We start from the raw sequence: 14,628 nt of genomic DNA on the forward strand, positions 1-14,628 counted from the left end.
TGATCGAGTAAATAAGGAGAAACTGTTTCCAGTGGCAGGAGGGTCGGTAACCAGAGGACACAGATTTGAGATAATTGGCAAAAGAGCCAGAGGGGAGATGAGGAGAAATGAATTTACACAGCGAGTTGTTACGATTTGGAATACGCTGCCTGAAAGGGCGGTGGAAGCAGATTCAATAGTAACTTTCAAAAGGGAAATTGGATAAATACTTGAAAAGGAAAAATTTTCAGGGCTATAGGGAAAGAGCAGGGGAGTGGGACTAATTGGATAGGTGCTTCAAAGAGCTGAATGGGCTGAATGGCCTCCTTCTGTGCTGTATGATTCCCTGATTCTATGAACACAAACAGTTCCCTTTAAATGAGAATTAAAGCCACGCAGTGAAGTGAGCTTTTCGTTTTTTTATGGACTTCTTCTCTGTCCCTCGTGCCTGTGCCTGAGAGGCTGGAACTCTCCGTACTGGCTTATCTCCCGGCCACCCTGGGTTGAATCTTGTTTTTAGATGATGCCACTGATCAGTGCCACTGTTACAAACCCTCCCCAAGATGGCGGCGTGGATTCGAAGTGATACCGTTCTCCGCTGCTGAAGCTGCGAACGTGTTCAGTTATGGTAACGCCATAGAGCAGCCAACAAAGATGGCTTCCGGCGTTTGACTTGCGCCCATTTGCTACGCCAACATCGTGTAACGGTCCAAAGAGTCATCAGTGCAATGTCAGCTGGAACACTTCCTGCTCTATTCTGAAAAGAAGCCTTGCATTTATATAGCGCCTTTCATGACCTCAGGGCGTCCCAAAGCGCATTACAGCCAGTGAGTTACTTTTTGAAGTGTAGCCACTGTTGTAATGTAGGAAATGCGGCAGCCAATTTGCTCACAGCAAGCTCTCACAAACAGCAATGTGATAATGTGGAAATCCCTGATTCACCGATTGGCAGCCTGCACAGCCTATCCAGCCTTCTGCAACAGCTTGAGTCGATTTTATGAAACGTGCCCTGGTTAAATTGCCCCTGGCTGTACCCTATTCGAATAACACTGCTAGTGCAGTACTGAGGGGAGTGCTACACTGTTGCAGGTGCCATTTCTCAAATGAGGACTCGTCTGCCCTCTCAGGTTTTTTTTTATTCGTTCATGGGACGTGGGCGTCGCTGGCGAGGCCGGCATTTATTGCCCATCCCTAATTGCCCTTGAGAAGGTGGTGGTGAGCCGCCTTCTTGAACCGCTGCAGTCCGTGTGGTGACGGTTCTCCCACAGTGCTGTTAGGAAGGGAGTTCCAGGATTTTGACCCAGCGATGATGAAGGAACGGCGATATATTTCCAAGTCGGGATGGTGTGTGACTTGGAGGGGAACGTGCATGTGGTGTTGTTCCCATGTACCTGCTGCTCTTGTCCTTCTAAGTGGTAGAGGTCGTGGGTTTGGGAGGTGCTGTCGAAGAAGCCTTGGCGAATTGCTGCAGTGCATCCTGTGGATGGTACACACTGCAGCCACTGTGCACCGGTGGTGAAGGGAGTGAATGTTTAGGGTGGTGGATGGGGTGCCAATCAAGCGGGCTGCTTTGTCCTGGATGATGTCGAGCTTCTTGGGTGTTGTTGGAGCTGCACTCATCCAGGCAAGTGGAGAGTATTCCATCACACTCCTGACTTGTGCCTTGTAGATGGTGGAAAGGCTTTGGGGAGTCAGGAGGTGAGACACTCGCCGCAGAATACCCAGCCTCTGACCTGCTCTTGTAGCCACAGTATTTATATGGCTGGTCCAGTTAAGTTTCTGTCAATGGTGACCCCCAGGATGTTGATGGTGGGGGATTTGGCGATGGTAATGCCGTTGAATGGCAAGGGGAGGTCGATGTAAAAGATCCCATGGCGCTATTCAAAGGAAAGCACCAGAGTCCTGGTCAACATTTCTCCCTCAATCAATAAAAGAGAGTAGCTGGACATTTATTTCAGCGCTGTTTGTGGGATCTTGCTGTGCATAAATTGGCACAAATTACATTAAAGCAGAGATTACACTTGAAAAGTACTTTGAAGCACTTTGTGACATCCTGAGGTTATGAAAGGCACTATATAAATGCAAGTTCTTTCTCCTTTCTAAAATCTAATTACCCAAAGAACATTCTGCTAATCAAGAGCATTTTTAATTTTCTATTTTCATTAATTGAGGTCAACAGTCTCTGAAAATTAAATGGTATATTTTGTGATTAGTGCAGTTTTGTTTGAACGCTCACCTTGGTCTTACGTGCTTGCGGTTTAATACCAAAGTCGGGAATTTGGTACGAGCACATTACTCATTCAGGCAAAAACCGCAGCTTAGAAAAAATACATTGAAATTCCCTTTGGTTTCTGTCAGTTCAATAATGCATTGAGTTTGCATGCAGCTGAACTATTGTAGCTATTAATAGCCTGTTACACGATATAAAAGAGAAACGGACTCGGTACATTTAGTCTTGCAACCCCTTCTCACACCCTCCGTTCCTCCGACTCCAGCCTCTCGTGTAATCTCCCTGTCCTTTGACCCACCATTGGCAGCTGTGCCCACATCTCATGCTCTGGAATTTCCTGCTCAGACCCCTCTCCACCTTCCTCCCCTTCTTTAAACACCACCATTTTGCCCAAGCCTTTGGTCACGCCTAGTAACCTCCCTCTCTCTCTCTCTCTCTCTGGACTCGGCACTCATTTCGTTGCCATGCCTCCAGCACATAGGAACATTAGGAATGGGAGTAGGCCATTCAGCCCCTCGAATGGCCTACTCCCATTCAATGAGATCAGGGCTTATCTGTACCTCAACTCCATTCACCCGCCTTTGCTCCGTCTCTAGTGATACCCTTACCCAATGAAAATCTGTCGATCTCAGTCTTAAAAGTCCCTCCAGCATCCAAAGCTTTTTGGAGGAGAGACTTTGGATCTTCGCTGCCCTGAGAAGCAGTTTGGGATTTTTTGCTAGGTTTAAATCTGCTAATGTGACATAAGAACATAAGAAATAGGAGCAGGAGTAGGCCAATCGGCCCCTCGGACCTGCTCCGCCATTCAATAAGATCATGGCCGATCTGATCCTAATCTCAAATCTAAATTCATGTCCAATTTCCTGCCCGCTCCCCGTAACCCCTAATTCCCTTTACTTCTAGGAAACTGTCTATTTCTGTTTTAAATTTATTTAATGATGTAGCTTCCTGGGGCAGCAAATTCCACAGACCTACTACCCTCTGAGTGAAGAAGTTTCTCCTCATCTCAGTTTTGAAAGAGCAGCCCCTTATTCTAAGATTATGCCCCCTAGTTCTAGTTTCACCCATCCTTGGGAACATCCTTACCGCATCCACCCGATCAAGCCCCTTCACAATCTTATATGTTTCAATAAGATCGCCTCTCATTCTTCTGAACTCCAATGAGTAGAGTCCCAATCTACTCAACCTCTCCACATATGTCCGCCCCCTCATCCCCGGGATTAACTGAGTGAACCTTCTTTGTACTGCCTCGAGAGCAAGTATGTCTTTTCTTAAGTATGGACACCAAAACTGTATGCAGTATTCCAGGTGACATTCTGTGGGAACTCCAAACGCACAACCTAAGATTAAAGATGTGTTTTGCATTGTGTTGTTGTCCTTTTATGTGGGGAAAAAAAGCCAGTGTTCCAGCCGCTTTACAATAGCTCTTCGTAGTTGCTTTGCTTCTGATCCATGTTGAACGTGCTTAAGAGGAAAGATAAGGGTCGTGGGAACTGGCCAGATAACCCTTAAGCACGAGTCACAAGCACCACGCACACTGTTTAACAAGGCTGACCAGATGAAAAACAAATAAAGCAATGAAGGAAGTGCAGTTTACCACTTTAGAACAATGCAATCTCAGGATTGTCACAAAGTTGGAGATTTGTCGGAATATTGAGAGCATGGGAATGGAAGTCCTGAAATAAATACACGATTTAATCTTACAACACCGGCTGAGTGGAATATTCCCCATTCAGCACGGAGGACAAGGAAATACAATCGAACGTGGGAGATCAGAACCGGTTGGATTTGTCTGTCGAACGCAGCTAGAATATATTTAAATTTCAGAGCTGCCAATGAAAATTTGGAATGTCACCGTTCGAGCATTTACACTGAACGCTTAATGTGCTGGCTTTTTGAACAGGTGACACGAATAAATGAGCTGCCGCCTTCATTAAAATCGTGGGCAAAGGAATTTGATATAAACAGATTCGGTATTCGGATGCTAATGCTCGTACAAGGTCATTTCAAGACATGTTCGATATAAAAACACTAAATGCTGGAAATGCTCAGCGAGTCAGGCAGCATCTGCGGGGAAAGAAACAGAGTTAATGTTTCAGGTCGAATTACATACCTGCACATTAAACGTTCAGTGTAAATGCTCGAACAAAGTCATTTCAAATTTGCATTGGCGACACTTCAAAAAGTCCTTAACCGGCTCAAAGGTGCTTTGGGAAGCCCTGAGGTCGTTAAAGGTGCTATATAAATGCAACTTCTTTCTTTTAAGTGTTTCGCAATAATGGAGGAGAAATCAGTCCTCGTCGTGCCTGTTTCTCGGGTGAAAAATTTACGTTGGGATGCACCCGCTTTTTCTGGCGCCCGCTCTCATGCGGCAGGGCGCTGGCTGCCAAAATGGAAGCCAGCAAGTGTCCTAGGCGCCCGCCTGAATCAGGCTTTCGCCGCCTTGAATAACTTCTGTTTTAAGACCCCTGCCCGCAACCCCGCTCCAAATTTGGCATCACTAGGGAGGGGCAAGTGCCACCCGCCCCTCGTTCAGTTTTTCCGAGTCTGTGGCACCCTAATCAACAGATCTTGAGTGCTCCTCCTGGCTCCACAAAAACAACGGGGGCTACTGCTGACCTGAGGCTAGTTCCCCCCTATCTTCACCTCCCCCCCCCCCACACCCCAGGACTTCCCCGCTGGAATTTACCAAGCCCCGCCTGACGGGCTACATCGGAATCCTCGATCGGCGCCCACAGGAGATGGAGCCCAAGGTCCAATATCTGGTGAGCCTTGGGCCTACGTCTTCAGGCACACATTCCCAGCCATGACACTGGTTTCCAATCTCACACAATCTTCTTCGCCAACGTACTGGCTGGATGGAGCACTGGGGCAAAATTGGGCGGGGAGTATTCCCCTCCGGTGGGGGAGCCTGCTCGATGTTCTCACCCAATATGGGCGGGGAACTCTCTTCCGATTCTTCACCACCCACTCCATCTAGGACATCCTTTACCCACCTCCCCCCAAACTCCAAGCATTGCAAGAGGAACTGTATAATATTAAGTTTATTATGTATTTCCTGCTACATGTCACCATTAGAGCAGTAGAGTCGCTCAATGTAAAATTCACTCGTTCCCACTGTAAACTTATCCCAAAATAAATTCCGATTTTTCTCTCACTCCTATGGTAGAAATGTAAAGCTGGGAGCAATGATGCTGTGCAAACACATTCTGCTTTCCTTTATTTTAGCAGAGGGGTTAACTTGCTTAGGTTAGACTGCTTGTTCCAACTCCTCCGTTGAAACGAATGGGGAATTTGATAGAAGCACATTAGCATTCAGATAACAACACTGTACTTTTCGGATAATTATGACTTGTTAACAGCCAAAATGGATTGTGGGCACAGTGCATTAAAGACTTACATTTATATAGCGCCTTTCATGACCTCAGAATGCCCCAAAGCAATTTACAATGTACTTTTGAAGTTTAATCACTGTTGTAATGTAGGAAACGCAGCAGCCAATTTGTGCACAGCAAGATCCCACAAACAGCAATGTGATAATGACCAGATAATCTGTTTTATTGATGTTGGTTGAGGGATGAATATTGGCCCAGGACACCAGGGAGAACTCCCCCGCTCTACTTCGAAATAGTGCCGTGGAAATATAGACAGAGCTAGGCGATTCCACAACCAACAGATCAGATCAAAGCTCTGCCACATCCAGTCGTGAATGGTGGTGGACAATTAAACAACTAACGGGTGGACGAGGCTCTGCAAACATCCCCATCCTCAATGATGGCGGAGTCCAGCACATGAGTGCAAAAAACAAGGCTGAAGCATTTGCAACCATCTTCAGCCAGAAGTGCCGAGTGGATGATCCATCTCGGCCTCCTCCCGATATCCCCACCATCACAGAAGCCAGTCTTCAGCCAATTCGATTCACTCCACGTGATATCAAGAAACGGCTGAGTGCACTGGATACAGCAAAGGCTATGGGCCCTGACAACATCCCAGCTGTAGTGCTGAAGACTTGTGCTCCAGAACTAGCTGCGCCTCTAGCCAAGCTGCTCCAGTACAGCTACAACACTGGCATCTACCTGACAATGTGGAAAATTGCCCAGGTATGTCCTGTCCACAAAAAGCAGGACAAATCCAATCCGGCCAATTACCGCCCCATCAGTCTACTCTCAATCATCAGCAAAGTGATGGAAGGTGTCGTCGACAGTGCTATCAAGCGGCACTTACTCACCAATAACCTGCTCACGGATGCTCAGTTTGGGTTCCGCCAGGACCACTCGGCTCCAGACCTCATTACAGCCTTGGTCCAAACATGGACAAAAGAGCTGAATTCCAGAGGTGAGGTGAGAGTGACTGCCCTTGACATCAAGGCAGCATTTGACTGAGTGTGGCACCAAGGAGCCCTAGTAAAATTGAAGTCACTGGGAATCAGGGGGAAAACTCTCCAGAGGCATAAAGGAAGATGGTAGTGGTTGTTGGAGGCCAAGCATCTCAGCCCCAGGACATTGCTGCAGGAGTTCCTCAGGGCAGTGTCCTCGGCCCAACCATCTTCAGCTGCTTCATAAATGACCTTCCCTCCATCATAGGGTCAGTAATGTGGATGTTCGCTGATGATTGCACAGTGTTCAGTTCCATTCACAACCCCTCAAATAATGAAGCAGTCCGTGCCCATATGCATCAAGACCTGGACAACATCCAGGCTTGGGCTGATAAGTGGCAAGTAACATTGGCGCCAGACAAGTGCCAGGCAATGACGATCTCCAACAAGAGAGAGTCTAACCACCTCCCCTTGACATTCAACGGCATTACCATCATCGAATCCCCCACCATCAACATCCTGGGAGTCACCATTGACCAGAAACTTAACTGGACCAGCCATATAAATACTCTGGCTAGAACAGCAGGTCAGAGGCTGGGTATTCTGCGGCGAGTGACTCACCTCCTGACTCCCCAAAGCCTTTCCACCATCTACAAGGCACAAGACAGGAGTGTGATGGAATACTCTCCACTTGCTTGGATGAGTGCAGCTCCAACAACACTCAAGAAACTCAACACCATCCAGGACAAAGCAGCTCGCTTGATTGGCACCCCATCCACCACCCTAAACATTCACTCCCTTCACCACCGGTGCACCGTGGCTGCAGTGTGTACCATCCACAGGATGCACTGCAGCAACTCGCCAAGGCTTCTTCGACAGCACTTCCCAAACCCACGACCTCTACCACCTAGAAGGACAAGAGCAGCAGGCACATGGGAACAACACCACCTGCACGTTCCCCTCCAAGTCACACACCATCCCGACTTGGAAATATATCGGCCGTTCCTTCATCATCGCTGGGTCAAAATCCTGGAACTCCCTTCCTAACAGCACTGTGGGAGAACCTTCACCACACGGACTGCAGCGGTTCAAGAAGGAGGCTCACCACCACCTTCTCAAGGGCAATTAGGGATGGGCAATAAATGCCGGCCTTGCCAGCGAAGCCCACATCCCATGAACGAATATAAAAAAAAATTGATGTCCATCTGAGGGGGCAGGCGGAGCCTCAGTTTGATGTCTCATCTGAAAGACGGCACCTCCGACAGTGCAGCACTCCCTCAGTATTGGCCTGGGAGTAGTGCCATTATGTGCTCAGAGTCTAGTGGAGTGGGACTTGAACCCACGATCTTCTGACTCAGAGGCGAGAGTGATAGCCGTTGAGTCATGGCTGATAGTCCATCTGCAGCATGGAAGGATAAGCATTCACCAGGGTTTACTGATGTGTAATTTTGCAAGAGTGTTTTGAAATCCAGTGTTTTCAGGCTTTCCATTGAACAAACCCAGGTCATGGGAGAGGATTGTCAGTCTGGCTCAGTTAGGGGGGCCTTGCCAATGAGCCAGAAGGCCTTAGGTTGAAGTTCTACTCCTGAACTTCAGTAAATGAACTAGTTGGTAGTTCAGTGCAGTACTGAGGGAGTGCTATAATGATGGAGCTTCTGTCCTCTGGATGAGATGTTTAGTGGGGGTCTCAAGTGTAGGTGGTTGTTAAAGATCGGACTGCACTCTCTAAATTTGAAGACGGAGTTGTCTTCTCCAGCATCCGCTCCTCAACAATTATCATCTTGGAATCATAGAAAAGTTACAGCAGGGAAGGAGGCCATTCGGCCCATCAAGCCCGTGCCGGCTCTCTGCAAGAGCAATCCAGCTAGTCCCATTCCTTTCCCCGTAGCCCTGTGAATTTTTTCCCTTCAAGTACTTATCCAGTTCCCTTTTGAAGGCCATGATTGAATCTGCCTCCACCACCCCCTCAGGCAGTGCAATCCAGATCCTAACCACTCGCTGTGTAAAAAAGCTTTTCCCCACATCGCCTTTGGTTCTTTTGCCAATCACCGTAAATCTATGTCCTCTGGTTCTTGATCCTGCCGCCAATGGGAACAGTTTCTCTCTATCTACTCTGTCTAGACACTTCATGATTTTGAATACCTCTATCAAATCTCCTCGCAACCTTCTCTGCTTTAAGGAGAACAACCCCAGCTTCTCCAGTCTAGTGGTCCTAGTACTGACCCCTGGAGAACACCACTGTGTACCTCCCTCTAGTCTGAGAAACAACCGTTCCCCACTACTCTCTGTTTCCTGTCACTTAGCCAATTCTGTATCGATGCTGCCACTGCCCCTTTTATTCCATGGGCTTCAACTTTGATGACAAGCCTATTATGTGGCACTTAATCAATGCCTTTTGGAAGTCCATATACACCACATCAACCGCATTGTCCTCATCGACCCTCTGTTACCTCATCAAAAAGCTCGATCAAGGTAGTTGAATACAACTTGCCTTTCTTTCAGAAACAGATTAACTAGTCATCCGTCGGAGTGCTCTTCATTTGGGATCTTGCTGGGTGTAAATTGGTTATCGCAGTGACTGCATGCAAAGAAGTTCATTGCATGTGACATGCTTTGAGATGGGATGAGATCGTGTGAAGGTGAGTATTTTAAGGAAGAGTTGGAATTGTAGACTGGCAGTGCCAGTGAGGGCTACACCACGTTGCCAACACACCAGAGGCCTCAGTGAATGAACTAGGGCCTATCAACAAGAGCCAGGAGGACTACCTGACTGCATTGACATCCCAATGTTCCCGTAGTAACAGCAGAAAACCATGGTTGTCCCCTTTCGATATCCTGGATGCTGCTGAGAATGAATTACCCGTCCATGCAAATGATTAAAATGGACACATTCAGCTAAACAGGAAGGCCTCTTTCTAATTAACAATAGCAGTGTTTGTGACCAGGGATGTGAATGTTAATTTTGTAACTTTATTTATCTCTGCAAATTCGAAAACAAGGGAGGTGGCTTCTGGAAGAGCAGCTGATTGGAGGTTGGTTGCTAAGCAAAGGCCCAGCCTAGCGAGGCCTTTGCAACTCCACATTTAAAACACGCTATTGTTTTCTGCTAACTGTGATTACGATCTGAAGCTGTGGCTCACGAGTTCAGTGAAGCGTTTCCAAGCTTGTGCATAAGTAATGTTCTAATGAGCCTCCCTGTACCTCAGTGACAGTCATAAAGCAAGCATTTGGCATTTGGAAAGTAAGGTTAGATAAGGTGGGCCGATTACAACAAGAACAACTTGCGTTTATATGGCGCCTTTAATGTAGTAATAACGTCCCAAGGCGCTTCACAGGAATGTTATCAGACAAAATTTGACACCGAGACACATAAAGAGATGTTAAGACAGGTGACCAAAAGCTTGGTCAAAGAGGTAGGTTTTAAGGAGCGTCTTAAAGGAGGAGAGAGAGGTAGAGAGACAGGGAGGGAATTCCAGAGCTTAGGGCCTAGGCAGCTGCAGGCACGGCCACCAATGGCGGGGCGATGAAAATCGGGGATGCGCAAGGGGCCGGAATTGGAGGAGGGCAGAGATCTCGGAGGGTCGTAGGGCTGGAGGAGGTTACGGAGATAGGGAGGTCATGGAGGGGCTTTGAACACAAGGATGAGAATTTTAAAATCAAAGTGTTGGCGAACTGGGAGCCGATGTAGGTCAGCGAGCACAGGGGTGATGGGTGAGTGGGACTTGGCGCATTACTACTGGCTAGCTTAGGTTACAGGATGCTTGTTCCACCACGATGAACTGTCTGCCACTCAAGCCTTCTTTCTGCTCCTTGTGAGGCCTGCCTCATAATTAACTGTCATTCTTCCAAGATAATCGCAATCCAATGCACACTACGTCTTCCTCTGCGGTTTGTTCCATGTCTTCTTCATGGAATAGTTTCCTTGGGAACATATTAGTCCAATCTGCCGTTTCCCACAGTATCTTCTTCCAGGCCAGCCCATGTATTCCTGTTCACTCCTTGCTGAAAGACATCGGGGATTCATTGAATCAAACAACGCTCAAAACTTAACTGAGGGAGTGCTGCACTGCCGGAGGTGCCGTGCTTCGGATGAGACGTCAAGCCGAGGGCCTGTTTTCCCTCCCAGGTGGATGTAAACGATCCCAAGGCACTATTCGAAAAAGAGCAGGGGAGTGCTCCCCGGTGTCCTGGCCAATAGTTATCCCTTAACTGACATCATTAGAGCAGATTATTTGGACATTAATCTCATTGGTGCTTGTGGGATCTTGCTGTGCGCAAACTGGCTGCGTTATCTTGGTCCAACTCACCGCTAGAGTTGACTGTCTCTTTCAAAGGTTTATCATAGTTGTCCTTTGACTTGTCTACAGGTCTTCAGAATCTTGTTCTCTAATCTCCAATCAGTTACAGAACATCTGGAAATATTATGATGAACACTGAACTGTACTTTTTGACTCACCTGACCTGTTTATAACTATTATTAGAAATGGCTGCAAGGCACTGGGGCAAAAATTGGTCCTTGCACCCTGCTTTTCTTCAAATAGTGCCATGGGAGCTTTTACGTCCACCTGAGAGGGCAGACGGGGGCCTTGGTTTAATGTTTCATCTGATAGACACTGGAGTGTCAGCCTAGATTGTGCACTCAAGTTCCTGGAGTCGGACTTGAACCCATGACCTTCATGAATCCGAGGTCAACAATTGACCTAAGGCTGAATCCTGTTAAAGTATGAACCAAATGGTCGTGCAGTTCTTAACCATAGTTTCGCTGTGAGAGGTGAATGAATGACATCAGCCCATAGACTTCCTGCGAGCTTTTGCATGGCAAGCTTCTGTCAACAGAACAGCCGAATGACACCCTCCGCAGAGCATCTGGGACCTGTGTGAACAGGGCAAGCAACTGCGGGCTCCTTAACCAAGCAAACTGAAGAATTGTCGATGAGCAGTGCAGAGTCTAAACCGAGAACTTCGAATAGTGAATTCAATGTCAAATCAGGTATGGAAAGCAAAATAAAGAGAGGGAAAGAAAGATTGAATTAAGAGACAAAAAACGTAAGAAAAAAAGTTTTATTAATTTTTAAAAAAATGTCCAACAATAATTAAAAGCTGAAGGAATGAGACTCCGCACTTGTAAAAGTTAATTTTCAGAGCCAGAGGGGTTGTTTGGCAGTAATTGCGACTTACCGTGCCGTTAAAAGGGTGTACTTGCACCAGAATGGATGAGCCCTAACTTTTCTGGGTGAGTTTAGTCCATATCTGTGACGTCAGTGCAGGAACGTCACGCTGTTTAATGCATTTGAGGGAAATCAGACTGTGAGATGCCGTTTCCAGCTTCTGGAGGAGCAGCATATCTCGTTCAGCAACTTCTGGATTCCCGCGTTTAACTGTACATGTGCGGTCGCCAAAATTGCTGTTCGATTTTCACATAAAGCATCGCCATTATATTTACAGTAAAATCCAACCTGTTGTGCGTTGCTATTGGAGTACAGTTTGAGCAGATTGGAGTACAGTTTGAGCAGATTGGAGTACAGTTTGAGCAGATGCTCCACGTTTAATTAAAGGTGATGAAAGTCATATAGCACCAAAGGCCGCTGTTATTAACCTTGACGTCCTAACTACAGGAACCGCTGATGGAAATGGATATTTTAATCATGCTATTTGTACCCTGAAAGTTTTTATCAACCGAATGAAAAAAAAGTGTTAAATGACATTTGAAATAATCCATTAACAGCAAGAGAAGTATGATTATAAAATAAATCTCATATTTAATTCCTAGCAAATGTAATTAATACTAACTCAGCCGTTGTGTACTAGAATAACCTCGCGTGACCTATTTAATTTGCCCGAGTCTACTTAATCCTAATCATAACGGTGTAGAGTCCTCTGAAAGAATAAAAATGAAGTACTGAAATGTAATATCATAGAATTATAGAACGATACAGCGCAGAAGGGGGCCATTCGGCCCATTGTGCCCGTGCCGGCTCTTTGAAAGAGCTGTCCAATTAGTCCCACTCCCATAGCCCTGCAAATTTATCCCTTTCAAATATTTATCCAATTCCCTTTTGAAGGTTATTGCTGTGCTGTGAATTCGTGTTTCCTTAAACATTCTTAACGTAAAGGGAGATTTTCTGCCTGGGCACACCCAGTACTTATTGGGAGTCGAATTTGGGAAATTGCATATTCCCAGCCCATAATTTTCAGCCCATTCATTTCAATGATTGAAAAATCATAGTCCAGAGTTGTGGAATTTACCGAATTTGTGCCATTGTGGAAAATTTGAGATGACCTGCATAAATTTCAATGCTAAGTGTCAATGAACTATTTATAAATGAATTTACTTACAACAAAGCGCCTTTAATCATATCCAGGGTATTGACGTGAGGTACAGTATAGATAATAAAGGAGGAGAGTCTTTGAAATCAAGATCCAGATGTGAGGCAGATACGTTTAGTCTGTTGGTTTTACTGCCAGTAACTGTACTTGTGCTGGGTTTCTTTCACGGCCTACATCTCCCTCCAGAAAATTTCAGTGAGAACTCTGAGGTTCTGGGAGGGTAGGTGAAGCATATAATGGGACGCAGGCTATGTGAGCACTTTGGCGATCCATTGACTTAACCCCAGCCTGTTCACTGATCAACCTGAGCAGGAAGCAAGAGCCCAGTCTGATTGCTGCGGAAACAAAGATGGCCGCCTGGGAACTCGGGGTGCCTCAGTGAGAAAATGTCCGCCGATCGTGAGCGGTGATTGTGCCGATATTTCTGAACATGGATTGTTAACTTTCATTTCCACAAATGAGTTGTCCAAAATTTGATTGAAAGGGTCTGCTTATTTATTTATTTTTTAATTCCTTCTCGGGATGTGGGATACTGGCGAGGCCGGCATTTATTGCCCATCCCTAATTGCCCTCGAGAAGGTGGTGGTGAGCCGCCTTCTTGAACCGCTGCAGTCCGTGTGGTGAAGGTTCTCCCACAGTGCTGTTAGGAAGGGAGTTCCAGGATTTTGACCCAGCGACGATGAAGGAACGGCGATATATTTCCAGGTCAGGATGGTGTGTGACTTGGAGGGGAACGTGCAGGTGGTGTTGTTCCCATGTACCTGCTGCCCTTGTCCTTCTAGGCGGTAGAGGTCGTGGGTTTGGGAGGTGCTGTTGAAGAAGCCTTGGCGAGTTGCTGCAGTGCATCCTGTGGATGGTACACACTGCAGACACGGTGCGCCGGTGGTGAGGGGAGTGAATGTTTAGGGTGGTGGATGGGGTGCCAAAAGGGGGTTGCTTTGTCTGGATGGTGTTGAGCTTCTTGAGTGTTGTTGCAGCTGCGATCATGTGTATTGCCGTTCAGTGCCATATATGTGAATTGTGTTATCAAGTGCAGCCTTGTAAGGCGTTGTCCAAAGTTCCAAAACAGTGCTTTAGGCCAAAACTGACTTCTGTTATTCAAACTGAATTTATCTGAGGGAGACGGAGTTCACTAGTCTTTGGATATAACACATCATACCGGGAACTATGTAGCATGATGCTCTTGTCACTCTCCTTAGATACAGAGCATTTTCTCAACAGGTGAAATCGGGGTTTCTGAATAGCACCATCTGAAAAGTTGGGTTTTACTCCACCTTAATCACCTGGCGTAACTGTGCCTTGCCCCAGCTTTCAGTCCCCCCCTTGCCCTGCGTACACTCCTGACACATCCTCCCAGGCCCAGCGATTTACAGCCCTTAACATTGGACAACTTGTCCTCAGGCCAATGCAGTAACTTTAAGAGCTTCCATTTTCAGCAGCGGCCAAAAAAAAAATGGGCCAACACCACCACCTGGAGGCCACCTCCGTACTTTGCAGCTTAAAGTTATTTAACCTCTCAATGGTGCTCCTTCAAATAATTTCCCGTTTCTGATGACGTCGCCTATCAATGCTTGTTGTGCGATGAAGTCTTGGTTTTTGGAGATACAAATAGCCATTATTCCAGTCTCTGCGCTTGCATTGCTAAGGGGTTTCAGCAAGGTCAGGATTAAAACCCCGTTAAATTGCATCTGTGTCCAGGTTGCACGTTTGAAAAGATGGGGAGGTCGGATTTGAATGGTGGGGGGGTGAGATTGATCTTGGTAATGCGTAACGGGCC

Source organism: Heptranchias perlo, chromosome 38 (assembly GCF_035084215.1).
Source record: "Heptranchias perlo isolate sHepPer1 chromosome 38, sHepPer1.hap1, whole genome shotgun sequence".
NCBI lineage: Eukaryota > Metazoa > Chordata > Chondrichthyes > Hexanchiformes > Hexanchidae > Heptranchias > Heptranchias perlo.